This window comes from Zalophus californianus, chromosome 2 (genome assembly GCF_009762305.2).
Source record: "Zalophus californianus isolate mZalCal1 chromosome 2, mZalCal1.pri.v2, whole genome shotgun sequence".
Taxonomy (NCBI): domain Eukaryota; kingdom Metazoa; phylum Chordata; class Mammalia; order Carnivora; family Otariidae; genus Zalophus; species Zalophus californianus.
Genome location: NC_045596.1, coordinates 65,892,852 through 65,908,224, shown reverse-complemented (window position 1 = coordinate 65,908,224; position 15,373 = coordinate 65,892,852).

The window sequence follows — 15,373 nt, the reverse complement described above, 5'->3', positions numbered from 1 at the left end:
GGGATCGAGCCCCATGTCGGGCTCCCTGCTGAGGGCTTCTCCCTCTCCCTCTGCCCCCCACTCATGCTTGCTCTCTCTCTCTAGTGCTCTCTCTCTCTCAAATAAATAAATAAATAAATATCTTTTAAAAAAATATTGGTTTTAGAATATATGGAAACCTAAAGGAAATCTATCTGTTGGTGGCAGTAATTTATAGGATTATTTGTGGTTGTGTTGACTGTGCTACCTATTCTACCCACCCTTGGCTTTGACTTGGGTGCCCTCCACTATTACCAATGGTGTATGAGTGTGCAGAGCATGTGCCCACATCATCTCTGAGCCTACTGTGTGGTATTTTTATTTTTAATAGACATAGGTGATGCTTCACTACCTTCATTCTTCCTTTAAGAAGAGATGATTAAGAATCTAGAATGTAATGGGCTATTGGAAAATTTAAGTTTTTCATCAGGGTTGATGAATAGGTCTCTGGGTAAAACACAGCCCAAGATAGTAATATCAGCAGTTAAGATACTTACTCACACTTGGTTCCTCAGCCTTTTGAAGCTATATTGTATCTGGCTTCCTCTTTCAAAGATCAAGACTTAATGTCTAGACAGTGTTCACTGACCTACACAAAGCTGGCTGGGCAGAGTCCCATGACTCTCAGCTTCTTGGCAGAATTTCTGGGCTGGTAGGTCATGGTGGCTTCTTCCCATGCTCTGAGAAAGGACATAAAGACCAGACCAACCCTGTCAGCATTGAAGAAATTCCTCTGTCCTCCCCTCCCCACCCCCTGAAAGACAGAAACCCATGTTCTGGAGCAGTCACAGTGAAGGGTATTATTTCAAGTAATTTTAAACACTGTTCACTTTTTAAACAGATTTTTTTGGAAGCTAGGAAGGTTCAATTTTGGCAAAGTGCTGTTTTTGCTGACTTGATGTAGTGCTCTCTGCTGGATAAAGGGTGATATATATATATTTGCAAATTTCTATCCTTTTTTTCATATATGCCAACACAGGCCACTAATTTATGGGAGGGACAATTGCATCTCTTTGAACACAGGGGAAGCACTTCAGCCCTTCCTCTTTCCTTGCCTCCCTGCCTCCCCCTGCCTTACTCTCCCAGCCAAGAAAGAGCTCTTAGCACTGATTTGTAATATTTGGGATAAGATAGATGTTTCTGGATTCCATACACTCTTCTTTCATCTCTTATTGTCTGGTTTTGGTTTTTATTGTTACATTTTTCCAATCCTACTCTCCTGAGATGCAGTATGGGGCAGGTGTTAAGAGCACAGGCTCTAGAGACCAATTTCTGTGACTGGAGTCCACGCTCCACTACTCATCAGCTCTACAACTTTGTCCAAATTACTCAGTCTCTCTGTGCCTCACTTGTCTCATGTATAAAATGAGACAAGTCATGGTATCAACCTATAGAACTGCTGTTAAGGATGAATAGATGGATCCATGTAAAATTCTTAGAGCAGTGTCTCAGTAAGAGATGTTCATTATTCCATCCCTGTGCAGAGAATAATTTGAACCTTGGTAGCTTGAGTCTCACTTTATTTTTTTGCTCTAAAAGAGCAACAACACCAAGGAAAGTACATCAATGGACTTAGGCTAAAATGCACATTTGCAAAAATGTAAGCTGTAGTTGCACTGGAGAAATACCCTTGTATGGGTCTCTAATTCTTAGTAATTCTAATTCCTAATAATGAGAATGCACTCAAGTTCAATATTGTTATGGGTTTCAGCTCTGTAAGAGCAAAACATTTCTTAATAAATGAAACATAAAACCTTCCTAATAGTACAGTGAGTTTACTTTTCTGTACCTCCAGCACCTGACACAATTTAAAGCCCATAGTAGACATTTAATAATGTTTGTTTATTCATAAACTTGGCATAGGATCATTCCACCAAAAACTTCCAGCAGAAAGTTTAAAATGAAAAAGAAAGGAAGGTGGAGAACCTACTCTTTGTATGTCTTCTTATGCCAGTACCTAGAATATACACAGGCAGGTAAAAGTACCTTATTACCTGCTTGGAGGTACAGAATAAAATATAAAATATCCCGACCCTCAAATAAATGTATATCCATTGCCTTTCCTAAATGTTAATATATGGGTTTCTTTTGCCCATTAGCCTATATTTGCCCTTTTTTTTTTATAGATACAACCTAACACCAGGCATTTTTGCAGCCATAATTTCTAGCCTGTGCATCTCAATAACTTTCATAAATTTCTTTTTCTTTTTTATTCTTCTTTTTCATTTTCTTCATTTCTCTATTTAACTTTCTCTACTCCTTCCTTCCTTCCTTCCTTCCTTCCTTCCTTCCTTCCTTCCTTCCTTCCTTCCTTCCTTCCTTCCTTCCTTTTTTCTTTCCTTGACCTAATATATCAGGTAACAAGGTATAAGTTATAAGTTGTGTCCATTTCCCCTAGACCCAATTAATTTACTATTTAATACATATTGAAAGCCTTCCATGATTATTTGGAGGATAAAGGACAGAAGAATCCTTGTCATGAATGAACTCATAGTTTAGGGGGTGGGCAATACTATACTTGGATAAATCACAATAGGGCAAGTTCTGTATGCTTTGGTAGCAGAGAAAAGGCTGTGAGTAACCCTCCCTGGGAGAGCCACTAATCTGGTCAGTGTCCCCCTCTCATTCTTCTCTCATCAGGACAACACTGAAATGCACCTCTGGGTTCTGTCTGCTTGCTGGCCAGGACTATTTATGTTTTGAGTCAGAGGTTGAAGGATGGTCTTTTCAAAGACATGCCTGCCCCATGGAAATTAGTGGGATAACGCTCCAATGTTGCTTGCATTTTAAATATTGTTGCAGGAGATCATGTGCTCTGTCCTGCTTCTGGGGTTGAGCCTAAATTTAATGATCTTTAAAACCACAGGCCGCGCAGGCTTGTGGAACTGCCTACATATGTTGAAAAAAAAATGATGCTTCTGGTGTGGAATTGCAAGATAAGCAGAGAACCCAGTAAATGACTCAGTGGGAGTTTTCCCCAAGGGAAGGATAAAGAAAAGAGTGTACTGTTTTTTGGCAAAGGAAACTGGCACTTAACATGATTATTGCAACTCTGGGCACTTGGGTTTTCCCACTGGGGAGATCAAACGTGGTAACAGCAGAGCTGTTCTTCCAAAGCTGAACCTTCATGAGCTCTAATCTCCAACTGAGATGTCAAATGGCCAATATTCCTGGCAAGAAAAGCCTTTTAATTAATTAGAGCCTTGAGCTGGGAGCTTGCTGCAAACCACCTGAACATGGTTGCCTGTGAAAAGAGCTGTGGAGGGCTACTTCCAGTGACCTGCTGCTCTCCCGAAGCCTGCCTCAAGTGTCTACCTGTCTCCATAGGAAAGACAGGCTCTGTGTCCTCCTGATGAGGGGTCTCTTTCCACTTGGTGTTCTTTAGAGAGAGGTTTCTGGCCAAGTCTTTCCTCTCCTGCAGTCCCAGAGGTGGGACAAAGACAAAAAGGAAAGTGTTGTTTTCCATTTCTGTTTGGAGAGTCACAAAGGCCGGCATCTGGAGGAAGCAGAAGATGTCTAATGAAAGGTTGCACTGTGGCTGAATCAGAGCTTGTCATCTTGCATAATGGAAATCTGGAAATCCCAAGGTTATTCAGGCAGGAAAAGGTCTTGAGGCTGGTCTGGTGTCATCAAAGGTAATCTGGCTTTTTGAGAGACAGCCCCCTATTATCTCTTAAGGGGTTTTGAGTTGTTGTCAAAAGCAGTGCTGCCAGGTGTCTCAGAGGAAGCATCCTGCAGGTTTGCAAATGTTTTGTGTGCCCCTGTTGTGCGGCCAGGCAGCACCTTCTGCTCAGGTTGCTACAGGGCTGCCCTTTGGAAAACTCTTTTTGGTTTACTTATAAAAGGCAGAGATATGCTGGAGGACAGAGCTCTGTTCACCGTTCCTTGCAGAGATGTGCTGAGGTACAAATCACATGGTCATAATGAGGACCACTGACTGTAGCTTTCCGTCCTTCTCCAACCTGAGCATCTGGCTTTCTTCCTTTGGTTTTATTCTTAATCATGATAGGGGAAATGCTTTGTGTGAACATTTCCTCAGTGCTCTTCCAGGCTCTCTAAAGCTTTTAAAAAATCTTTTGGCCCTCTGAAAGAATGTGACAATGTACTTTTACACATCAAATGGAGTTATTATTTATTTATTGGTAAACGTAGGCTAGGTAACATGTAGAATATTTATAGCATCACATGATATAATTTCTAGTTTTATGTAAGTACATTTAAAATGACTCTGGAGCCAAACTCCCCAAATAAAGGGCTGCCTCCAGCATTAACTCTGTGATGCTCATCAAGTTACTAAGCCTCTCTGTGCCACACTTTGTTCTTTTCTTTTTTTTTTTGGAGAAATCATTTGTACTTTAATAGTTTCGAAAGGTCTAGTGAGCGAAAGTCAATGACAAGCTTCCACACTGCTCAAGGACAGCCAGAAAAGCATTTTATGCAACATATTACTATTATAAGTCAGACGGAAATCCAGAGTTAACATGGGCTTTGTTTTCAAACTAGAAAACATAAAAACATAAATGCAAAATTAAAGTATTATGTTACTGAGTGCCTTAGTTAGCAAAATATAGTATTACTTAAGATTTAGATGAGGGAGTGACCAACTAAGAGCAAACACTGCTCACCTTAATAACCTTAATAACCAACTAATGGTTATTAAAGCATTGAGAGTAAATATAAAGCCTTGGACAGACTGAAAAGAGCAAGGTGAGAAACCAGGTGAAAAGAGAAATTTGGGGAGCACTACGTTTTTAGGGATCAAACAAAACAATAGACACAAAAGGAGACAAAGCTAATGAGCCAGTAGAGAGGGTTCCGAGAGTTTGACGATGTTGAGAAAGGAGGAATCAATTGGTGCAGGAATGTCTTGGAGATAGAGAGGAAAGGGTGCTGGCCACGGGAGCTAGAGCACAAGTGCAGAAATTAACCTTGACTAGAAGGAGAAACACCTCACCTGCACAGAGAACATTTCAGTATGAATGGGTGTAGCAGTTCTTCATTTTTAAAATGAAGATAATAAAAGTACCCACCTCAAGAAGTTATTGCCCAGTGATGACATCAAACTCAAATCCCATCAGAGTCTACATCATTTCTGGAACTAGTTTCTCTTGATCTAGAGACAAATCTGTCTATCCCCTCCACAGCAAATTATCTCCCCATCTGCGCACACACGCAACAGATCGTGGTGAGACAGAAGGGAGATAACTACATTGCTTCCTACCACCAGAAAGGGGAAACAGACTCACAGCAGCTGCTGGCTGTGTAATCCTGACATCCATGTGGCCCCTTACCTTGAAGGGTATGCCTCGCTTCTCTTTCTAGGGGATGATTTTCCAGGCCTCTGGCTCTGCCTCTGAGAGGCTATTCTTTTATTGTTATCTTCTTTGGCCACAAGTGCAGGTGGCATTACAGAGAATGCCCTCACCAAGCTGAGAGCACAGACACCAACACTGAATACTGTATCTTACCTGATCTTAGCACCCACCTGCTGACATAGACAACTTAATTCTTGGCCATGTTTCTCTTACCATGTGTTTTTAGAAGTTCCTATGAGCTTTTCACATGGATTTCTCAGGTTTCCTAATGGAGGCCTGTTAACTGGTCACCTGAGGGAAGTTTGTCTTTGCTTTGGCTGTCAGCTGTCCATGAAAACACTGCTCACCTGTCAGCCTGGTCCACAGGTGGGCACCACTGCTGCGTAGCTCTGCTCCATAACCCTGCAGGGTGCTGCTCTTCTTCAGTGATAAAATTGGAGAGTGCCCCTCTCCACAGGTCTGCAAAGAACTTGGGCTCTCAGGCCTCAGAGCAGCACTCCTTGTTTTCAGAGTTCCACAGAGTTTTTCATGGACACAGTGTCTTCAACTTCAGATCTTACTACCCTCCCCACTGAGGCACAGGACCTGTTTGTAAATCTAGGAGGAAAGGTGTAGGCCATAGCATATCCTCCACTGTGCTCATTCACCCCTTTCTTGTCTATATCTTTCCTTTCTCCTGAAAGGAAAAATTTGCACCAAATTTTCTGCCTTCTCTTTTACCCAAATACAGCTCCTGTGTCTTAGTCCATTAATGTATGTGCTCAGATGGTCCCAGCTCAGTTTCATAAATAGAGAATCTTAGAATCCTAATCTGGACAGCTAGGATGTGCTGATAGTCTACTTCTCCAAGCTGGTGGGTAGCTTAAAGTCTTTGCTCACAAGCCTTCTAGTTCTAGAGAAGTGTGAAGGTTAATTAACCAAAATGTTGGTCTTTTTGTTCCTCCAGACACCAATCAGTTGCTAGAGGAAATCCATGTTTATGTTTCTAATGCGCTCTATCTCTGTAATGTGCATTTCAGCAGTGTCTGGATTTAAAGGATTGAGAAAGCCAGAGTGTCCGTAGATTCTTATCTTGACCTCCATTCATAAACAGAGGAAGCTAGATCACTGATTGAACCACCCATTCAACATCCTTAGAACCAAACTTGCTACCTCATCATTTTAAAAGTTAAATCACTATGTTGTACACCTGAAGCTAATGTAACATTTGTGTCTAGTATACTCAAAACAACAAATAATAAACAAATAAACAGATAAAAGTTGGCTTTTGTTTGCAGACAAACTCTTTCTAGTGGAATCAGTGACTATCAGGCAAAGTTGGGACCTGGTCAGAAAACCTGCCAGTTTGACTTCAACTTAATGTTATTTTATTGCCATTTGTAACTGTGAGGTAAAAAGACAAAACAAAACAAAACAATTATATTTTCTTTTTAAATCAATCTTCTCTTTCAATTCTAGTATAGTTAATATACAGTGTCATATTAGTTTCAGGTGCACAATCTGGTGATTTACCAATTTTTTACATTAGTTAGTGCTCCTCATGACAAGTGTACTCTTTTTTTTATTATGTTATGTTAATCACCATACATCATTAGTTTTTGATATAGTGTTCCATGATTCATTGTTTGTGTATAACACCCAGTGCTCCACGCAGTATGTGCCCTCTTTAATACCCTTCACCAGGCTAACCCATCCCCCCACCCCCTCCCCTCTAGAACCCTCAGTTTGTTTCTCAGAGTCCATCGTCTCTCATGGATCGTCTCCCCCTCTGATTTCTCCCCCTTCATTCTTCTTTTCCTGCTATCTTCTTTTTTTTTAAACATATAATATATTATTTGTTTCAGAGGTACAGGTGTGTGATTCATCAGTCTTACACAATTCACAGTGCTCACCATAGCACATACCCTCCCCAGTGTCTGTCACCCAGCCACCCCATCCCTCCCACCGCCCTCCACTCCAGCAACCCTCAGTTTCTTTCATGAGATTAAGAATTCCTCATATCAGTGAGGTCATATGATATGTGTCTTTCTCTGATTGACTTATTTTGCTAAGCATAATACCCTCCAGTTCCATCCACGTTGTTGCAAACGGCAAGATTTCATTCCTTTTGATGGCTGCATAATATTCCATTGTATATATATACCACTTCTTTATCCATTCATCTGTCAATGGACATCTTGGCTCTTTCCATAGTTTGGCTATTGTGGACATTGCTGCTATAAACATCGGGGTGCATGTACCCCTTTGGATCCCTACATTTGTATCTTTGTGGTAAATACCTAGTAGTGCAATTGCTGGATCGTATGATAGCTCTATTTTCAACTTTATGAGGAACCTCCATACTGTTTTCCAGAATGGCTGCACCAGCTTGCATTCCCACCAACAGTGTAGGAGGGTTCCCCTTTCTCCACATCCTCTCCAGCATCTGTCATTTCCTGACTTGTTAATTTAGGCCATTCTGACTGGTGTGAGGTGGTATCTCATTGAAGTTTTGATTTGGATTTCCCTGATAGCGAGTGATGTTGAGCACTTTTTCGTATGTCTGTTGGCCATTTGGATGTCTTCTTTGGAAAAATGTCTGTTCATGTCATGTGCCCATTTCTTGATTGGATCTTTTGTTCTTTGGGTGTTGAGGTTGACAAGTTCTTTATAGATTTTGGATACTAGCCCTTTATCCGATATGTCATTTGCAAATATCTTCTCCCATTCTGTCAGTTGTCTTTTGGTTTTGTGGACTGTTTCTTTTGCTGGGCAAAAGCTTTTTATCTTGATGAAGTCCCAATAGTTGATTTTTGCCCTTGCTTCCCTTGCCTTTGGCGATGTTTCTAGGAAGAAGTTGCTGTGGCTGAGGTCGAAGAGGTTGCTACCTGTGTTCTCCTTTAGAATTTTGATGGACTCCTGTCTCACGTTTAGGTCTTTCAACCATTTGGAGTCTATTTTTGTGTGTGGTGTAAGCAAATGGTCCAGTTTCATTCTTCTGCATGTGGCTGTCCAATTTTCCCAACACCATTTGTTGAAGAGACTGTCTTTTTTCCATTGGACATTCTTTCCTGCTTTGTCGAAGATGAGTTGACCATAGAGATGAGGATCCATTTCTGGGCTCTCGATTCTGTTCCATTGATCTATGTGTCTGTTTTTGTGCCAGTCCCATACTGTCTTGATAATGACAGCTTTGTAATAGAGCTTGAAGTCTGGAATTGTGATGCTTCCAGCTTTGCTTTTCTTTTTCAACATTTCTCTGGCTATTTGGGGTCTTTTCTGGTTCCATACAAATTTTAGGATTATTTGTTCCATTTCTTTGAAAAAAGTGGATGGTATTTAATAGGGATTGCATTGAATGTGTAGATTGCTCTAGGTAGCATTGACATCTTCACAATGTTTGTTCTTCCAATCCATGAGCATGGAACGTTTTTCCATTTCTTTGTGTCTTCCTCAATTTCTTTCATGAGTGTTTTATAGTTTTCTGAGTACAGATCCTTTGCCCCTTTGGTTAAATTTATTCCTAGGTATCTTATGGTTTTGGGTGCAAATGTAAATGGGATCGACTCCTTGATTTGTCTCTCTTCTGTCTTGTTGTTGGTGTATAGGCATGCCACTGATTTCTGTGCATTGATTTTATATCCTGCCACTTGACTGAATTCCTGTATGAGTTCTAGCAGTTTTGGGGTGCAATCTTTTGGCTTTTCCACATAAAGTATCATATCATCTGCAAACAGTGAGAATTTGACTTCTACTTTGCCGATTCGGATGCCTTTCATTTCTTTTTGTTGTCTGATTGCTGTGGCTAGGACTTCTAATACTATGTTGACTAGTAGTGGTGATAGTGGACATCCCTGCCGTGTTCCTGACCTTAGGGGGAAAGCTCTCAGTTTTTCCCCATTGGGAATGTATTTGCTGTGGGTTTTTCATAGATGGGTTTTATGATATTGAGGTACATACCCTCTATCCCTGTACTCTGAAGAGTTTTGATCAAGAAAGGATGCTGTACTTTGTCAAATGCTTTTTCTGCATCTATTGAGAGGATCAAATGGTTCTTGTTCTTTCTTTTATTAATGTATTGTATCACATTGATTGATTTGTGGATGTTGAACCAACCTTGCAGCCCAGGGCTAAATCCCACTTGGTCGTGGTGAATAATCCTTTTAATGTACTGTTGGATCCTACTGGCTAGTATTTTGGTGAGAATTTTTGCATCCATGTTCATCAAGGATATTGGTCTGTAATTCTCCTTTTTGATGGGGTCTTTGTCTGGTTTTGGGGTGAAAGTAATGGTGGCCTCATAAAGCGAGTTTGGAAGGTTTCCTTCCATTTCTATTTTTTGGAACAGTTTCAGAAGAATAGGTATTAATTCTTGAAATGTTTTGTAGAATTCCCCTGGGAAGCCATTTGGCCCTGGGCTTTTGTTTGTTGGGAGATTTTTTTAAAATTTTTTATTGTTATGTTAATCACCATACATTACATCATTAGATTTTGATGTAGTGTTCCATGATTCATTGTTTGTGCATAACACCCAGTGCTCCATGCAGAATGTGCCCTCTTTAATACCCATCACCAGGCTAACCCATCCCCCCACCCCCTCCCCTCTAGAACCCTCAGTTTGTTTTTCAGAGTCCATCATCTCTCATGGTTCGTCTCCCCCTCCGACTTATTCCCCTTCATTCCTCCCCTCCTGCTATCTTCTTCTTTTTCTTTTTTCTTAGCATATGTTGCATTATTTGTTTCAGAAGTACAGATCTGTGATTCAACAGTCTTGCACAATTCACAGCGCTCACCATAGCACATACCCTACCCAATGTCTATCACCCACCACCCCATCCCTCCCTCCCCTCACCACTCCAGCAACCCTCAGTGTGTTTCCTGAGATTAAGAATTCCCCATATCAGTTAGGTCATATGATACATGTCTTTCTCTGATTGACTTATTTCATTCAGCATAACACCCTCCAGTTCTATCCACGTCATTGCAAATGGCAAGATCTCATTTCTTTTGATGGCTGCATAATATTCCATTGTGTATATATACCACATCTTCTTTATCCATTCATCTGTCGATGGACATCTTAGCTCTTTCCACAGTTTGGCTATTGTGGACATTGCTGCTATAAACATTGGGGTGCACGTACCCCTTTGGATCCCTACATTTGTATCTTTGTGGTAAATAGCCAGTAGTGCAATTGCTGGTTGGTAGCTCTATTTTCAACTTTTTGAGGAACCTCCATACTGTTTTCCAGAGTGGTTGCACCAGCTTGCATTCCCACCAACAGTGTAGGAGGGTTCCCCTTTCTCCGCATCCCTGCCAACATCTGTCGTTTCCTGCCTTGTTAATTTTAGCCATTCTGACTGGTGTGAGGTGGTATCTCATTGAAGTTTTGATTTGGATTTCCCTGATGCCGAGCAATGTTGAGCACTTTTTCATGTGTCTGTTGGCCATTTGGATGTCTTCTTTGGAAAAATGTCTGTTCATGTCTTCTGCCCATTTCTTGATTGGATTATTTGTTCTTTGGGTGTTGAGGTTGACAAGTTCTTTATAGATTTTGGATACTAGCCCTTTATCCGATATGTCATTTGCAAATATTTTCTCCCATTCTGTCGGTTGTCTTTTGGTTTTGTGGACTGTTTCTTTTGCTGGGCAAAAGCTTTTTATCTTGATGAAATCCCAGTAGTTCATTTTTGCCCTTGCTTCCCTTGCCTTTGGCGATGTTTCTAGGAAGAAGTTGCTGTGGCTGAGGTCAAAGAGGTTACTACCTGTGTTCTCCTTTAGAATTTTGATGGACTCCTGTCTCACGTTTAGGTCCTTCAACCATTTGGAGTCTATTTTTGTGTGTGGTGTAAGGAAATGGTCCCGTTTCATTCTTCTGCATGTGGCTGTCCAATTTTCCCAACACCATTTGTTGAAGAGACTGTCTTTTTTCCATTGGACATTCTTTCCTGCTTTGTCGAAGATGAGTTGACCATAGAGTTGGAGGGTCCATTTCTGGGCGCTTGATTCTGTTCCATTGATCTATGTGTCTGTTTTTGTGCCAGTCCCATACTGTCTTGATGATGACAGCTTTGTAATAGAGCTGGAAGTCCAAAATTGTGATTTTGCCAGCTTTGCTTTTCTTTTTCAATATTCCTCTGGCTATTCGGGGTCTTTTTTGGTTCCATACAAATTTTAGGATTATTTGTTCCATTTCTTTGAAAAAAGTGGATGGTACTTTGATGGGGATTGCATTGAATGTGTAGATTGCTCTAGGTAGCATTGACATCTTCACAATGTTTGTTCTTCCAATCCATGAGCATGGAACGTTTTTCCATTTCTTTGTGTCTTCCTCAATTTCTTTCATGAGTATTTTATAGTTTTCTGAGTACAGATCCTTTGCCCCTTTGGTTAAATTTATTCCTAGGTATCTTATGGTTTTGGGTGCAAATGTAAATGGGATCGACTCCTTGATTTGTCTCTCTTCTGTCTTGTTGTTGGTGTATAGGCATGCCACTGATTTCTGTGCATTGATTTTATATCCTGCCACTTGACTGAATTCCTGTATGAGTTCTAGCAGTTTTGGGGTGGAGTCTTTTGGGTTTTCCACATACAGTATCATATCATCTGCAAAGAGTGAAAGTTTGAGTCCCTCTTTGCTGATTTGGATGCCTTTCATTTCTTTTTGTTGTCTGATTGCTGTGGCTAGGATTTCTCATACTATGTTGACTAGTAGTGGTGATAGTGGACATCCCTGCCGTGTTCCTGACCGTAGGGGAAAGCTCTCAGCCTTTCCACATTGAGAATGATATTCGCTGTAGGTTTTTCATAGATGGCTTTTATGATATTTAGGTATGTACCCTCTATCCCTATACTCTGAAGAGTTTTGATCAAGAAAGGATGCTGTACTTTGTCAAATGCTTTTTCTGCATCTATTGAGAGGATCATATGATTCTTGTTCTTTCTTTTGTTAATGTATTGTATCACGTTGATTGATTTGTGGATGTTGAACCAACCTTGCAGCCCAGGGCTAAATCCCACTTGGTCGTGGTGAATAATCCTTTTAATGTACTGTTGGATCCTATTGGCTAGTATTTTGGTGAGAATTCTTGCATCCATGTTCATCAAGGATATTGGTCTGTAATTCTCCTTTTTGATGGGGTCTTTGTCTGGTTTTGGGATCAAGGTAATGGTGGTCTCATAAAATGAGTTTGGAAGTTTTCCTTCCATTTCTATTTTTTGGAACAGTTTCAGGAGAATAGGTATTAATTCTCCTTGAAATGTTTGTTATAATTCCCCTGGGAAGCCGTCTGGCCCTGGGCTTTTGTTTGTTGGGAGATTTTTGATGACTGCTTCAATTTCCTTAGTGGTTATAGGTCTGTTCAGGTTTTCTATTTCTTCCTGGTTCAATTTTGGTAGTTGATACATCTCTAGGAATGCACCTATTTTTTCCAGGTTATCCAATTTGCTGGAATAGAGTTGCTCATAATATGTTCTTATAATTGTTTGTATTTCTTTGGTGTTGGTTGTGATCTCTCCTCTTTCATTCATGATTTTGTTGATTTGGGTCATTTCTCTTTTCTTTTTGATAAGTCTGGCCAGGGTTTTATCAATCTTATTAATTCTTTGAAGACTACCCTCCTAGTTTCGTTGATCTGTTCTACTGTTCTTTTGGTTTCTATTTCATTGATTTTTGCTCTGATCTTTATTATTTCTCTTCTCCTGCTGGGTTTAGCCTTTATTTGCTGTTCTTTCTCCAGCTCCTTTAGGTGTCGCATTATGTTGTGTATTTGAGACCTTTCTTGTTTCTTGAGAAAGGCTTGTATTGATATATACTTTCCTCTTAGGACTGCCTTTGCTGCATCCCAAGGATTTTGAACAGTTGTTTTTAATTTTCATTTGTTTCCATGAATTTTTTAATTCTTCTTTAATTTCCTGGTTGACCCATTCATTCTTTAGTAGGATGCTCTTTAGCCTCCATGTATTTGAGTTCTTTCTGACTTTCCTCTTGTGATTGAGTTCTAGTTTCAAAGCATTGTGGTCTGAAAATATGCAGGGAATGATCCCAATCTTTTGGTACTGGTTGAGACCTGATTTGTGACCTAGGATATAATCTATTCTGGAGAATATTCCATGCGTACTAGAGAAGAATATGTATTCCATTGCTTTGGGATGGAATGTTCTCAATATATCTGTGAAGTCCATTTGGTCCATTGTGTCATTTAAAGACTTTATATCCTTGTTGATCTTTTGTTTAGATGATCTGTCCATTTCAGTTAAGGGGGTGTTAAAGTCCCCCACTATTATTGTATTGTTGTCAATGTGTTTCTTTCCCATTGTTATTAATTGGCTTATATAATTGGCTGCTCCCATGTTAGGGGCATAGATATTCACAACTGTTAGATCTTCTTGTTGGGTAGACCCTTTAAGTATGATATATTGTCCTTCCTCATCTCTTATTACAGTCTTTGGTTTAAAATCTAATTTGTCTGATATAAGGATTGCCACCTCAGCTTTCTTTTGGTGTCCATTAGCATGGTAAATGGTTTTCCACCCCCTCACTTTCAATGTGGGCGTGTCTTTGGGTCTAAAATGAGTCTCTTGCAGACAGCATATCGATGGGTCTTGTTTTTTATCCAATCTGATAGCCTGTGTCTTTTGATTGGGGTGTTTATCCCATTTACATTCAGGGTAACTATCGAAAAATATGAATTTAGTGCCATTGTATTGCCTGTAAGGTACCTGTTACTCTATATTATCTCTGTTCTTTTCTCGTCTATGTTACTTTTAGGCTCTCTTTTTGCTTAGAGGACCCCTTTCAATATTTCTTGTAGGGCTGGTTTCGTGTTTGCAAATTCCTTTAGTTTTTGTTTGTGCTGGAAGCTTTTTATGTCTCCTTCTATTTTCAATGACAGCCTAGCTGGATATAGTATTGTTGGCTGCATATTTTTCTCATTTAGAGCTCTGAATATATCATGGCTGTCCTTTCTGGCCTGACAGGTCTCTGTGGATAGGTCTGTTGCCAATCTAATGTTTCTACCATTGTAGGTTACAGATCTCTTATCCTGAGCTGCTTTCAGGATTTTCTCTTTGTCTCTGAGACTCATAAGTTTTACTAGTAGATGTCGGGGTGTTGACCTATTTTTATTGATTTTGAGAGGGGTTCTCTGGGCCTCCTGAATTTTGATGCCTCTTTCCTTCCCCAAATTAGGGAAGTTCTCTGCTATAATTTAATCCAATATACCTTCGCCCCCCTCTCTCTTTCTTCTTCTTCTGGGATCCCAATTATTCTAATATTGTTTTGTCTTATGGTATCACTTATCTCTCGAATTCTACCCTTGCGACCCAGTAGTTATTTATCTCTCTTTTTCTCAGCTTCTTTGTTTTCCATCATTTGGTCTTCTATATCACTTACTAATGTCCATATTGATTAGGTCTCTGGCAGTTGGTACTGCCTCTTATTCTTTTTTTTGAGGTGATTTTTTCCATCTTGTCATTTTGTCTAGAGGAGAATAGATGAATGAGAGAACAAAATGGTAACTGGGTAACAAGGTCCCCAGAAAATATACACTAAACAATCAGAACACACCTGAAACTTGGGGGAAAAAAAGGGAAAGAAAAAGAGAAAAAAGAAAAGAAAAAGAAAAAGATAAAAACAAACAAACAAAAAACAGAATATGATCAAATATGATCAGGCTGGTGCATAGATCAGTACCACACACTAGCTTTTGGGTGTATTTTGATCTGTTAGAAGAAAGTGCCTCCCAAAATTTTAAAGAAAGAAAAACTCATATATGTAGAAAAATAAGGGTTAATACGGTGAAGGGATGGAATATGATTGTAAAGATGAAAATTATAAAAGATTTTATAGAAGGAATTGATAAGATCGAAGTTGGTTTGAAAAAAAAAAAAAGAAGAGGATTTAAAAAGAAAAAAGGGAGAGAATGTGATCAGGCAGGAGACTAGAACAAAGACATACACTAGAGGTTTAGGGTATATTTTGGTCTGTTGAAGAAATTGTATCACAAAATTTTAAAGAGAGAACAACTTATACTTATATATGTAATATACCAAAATAAGGT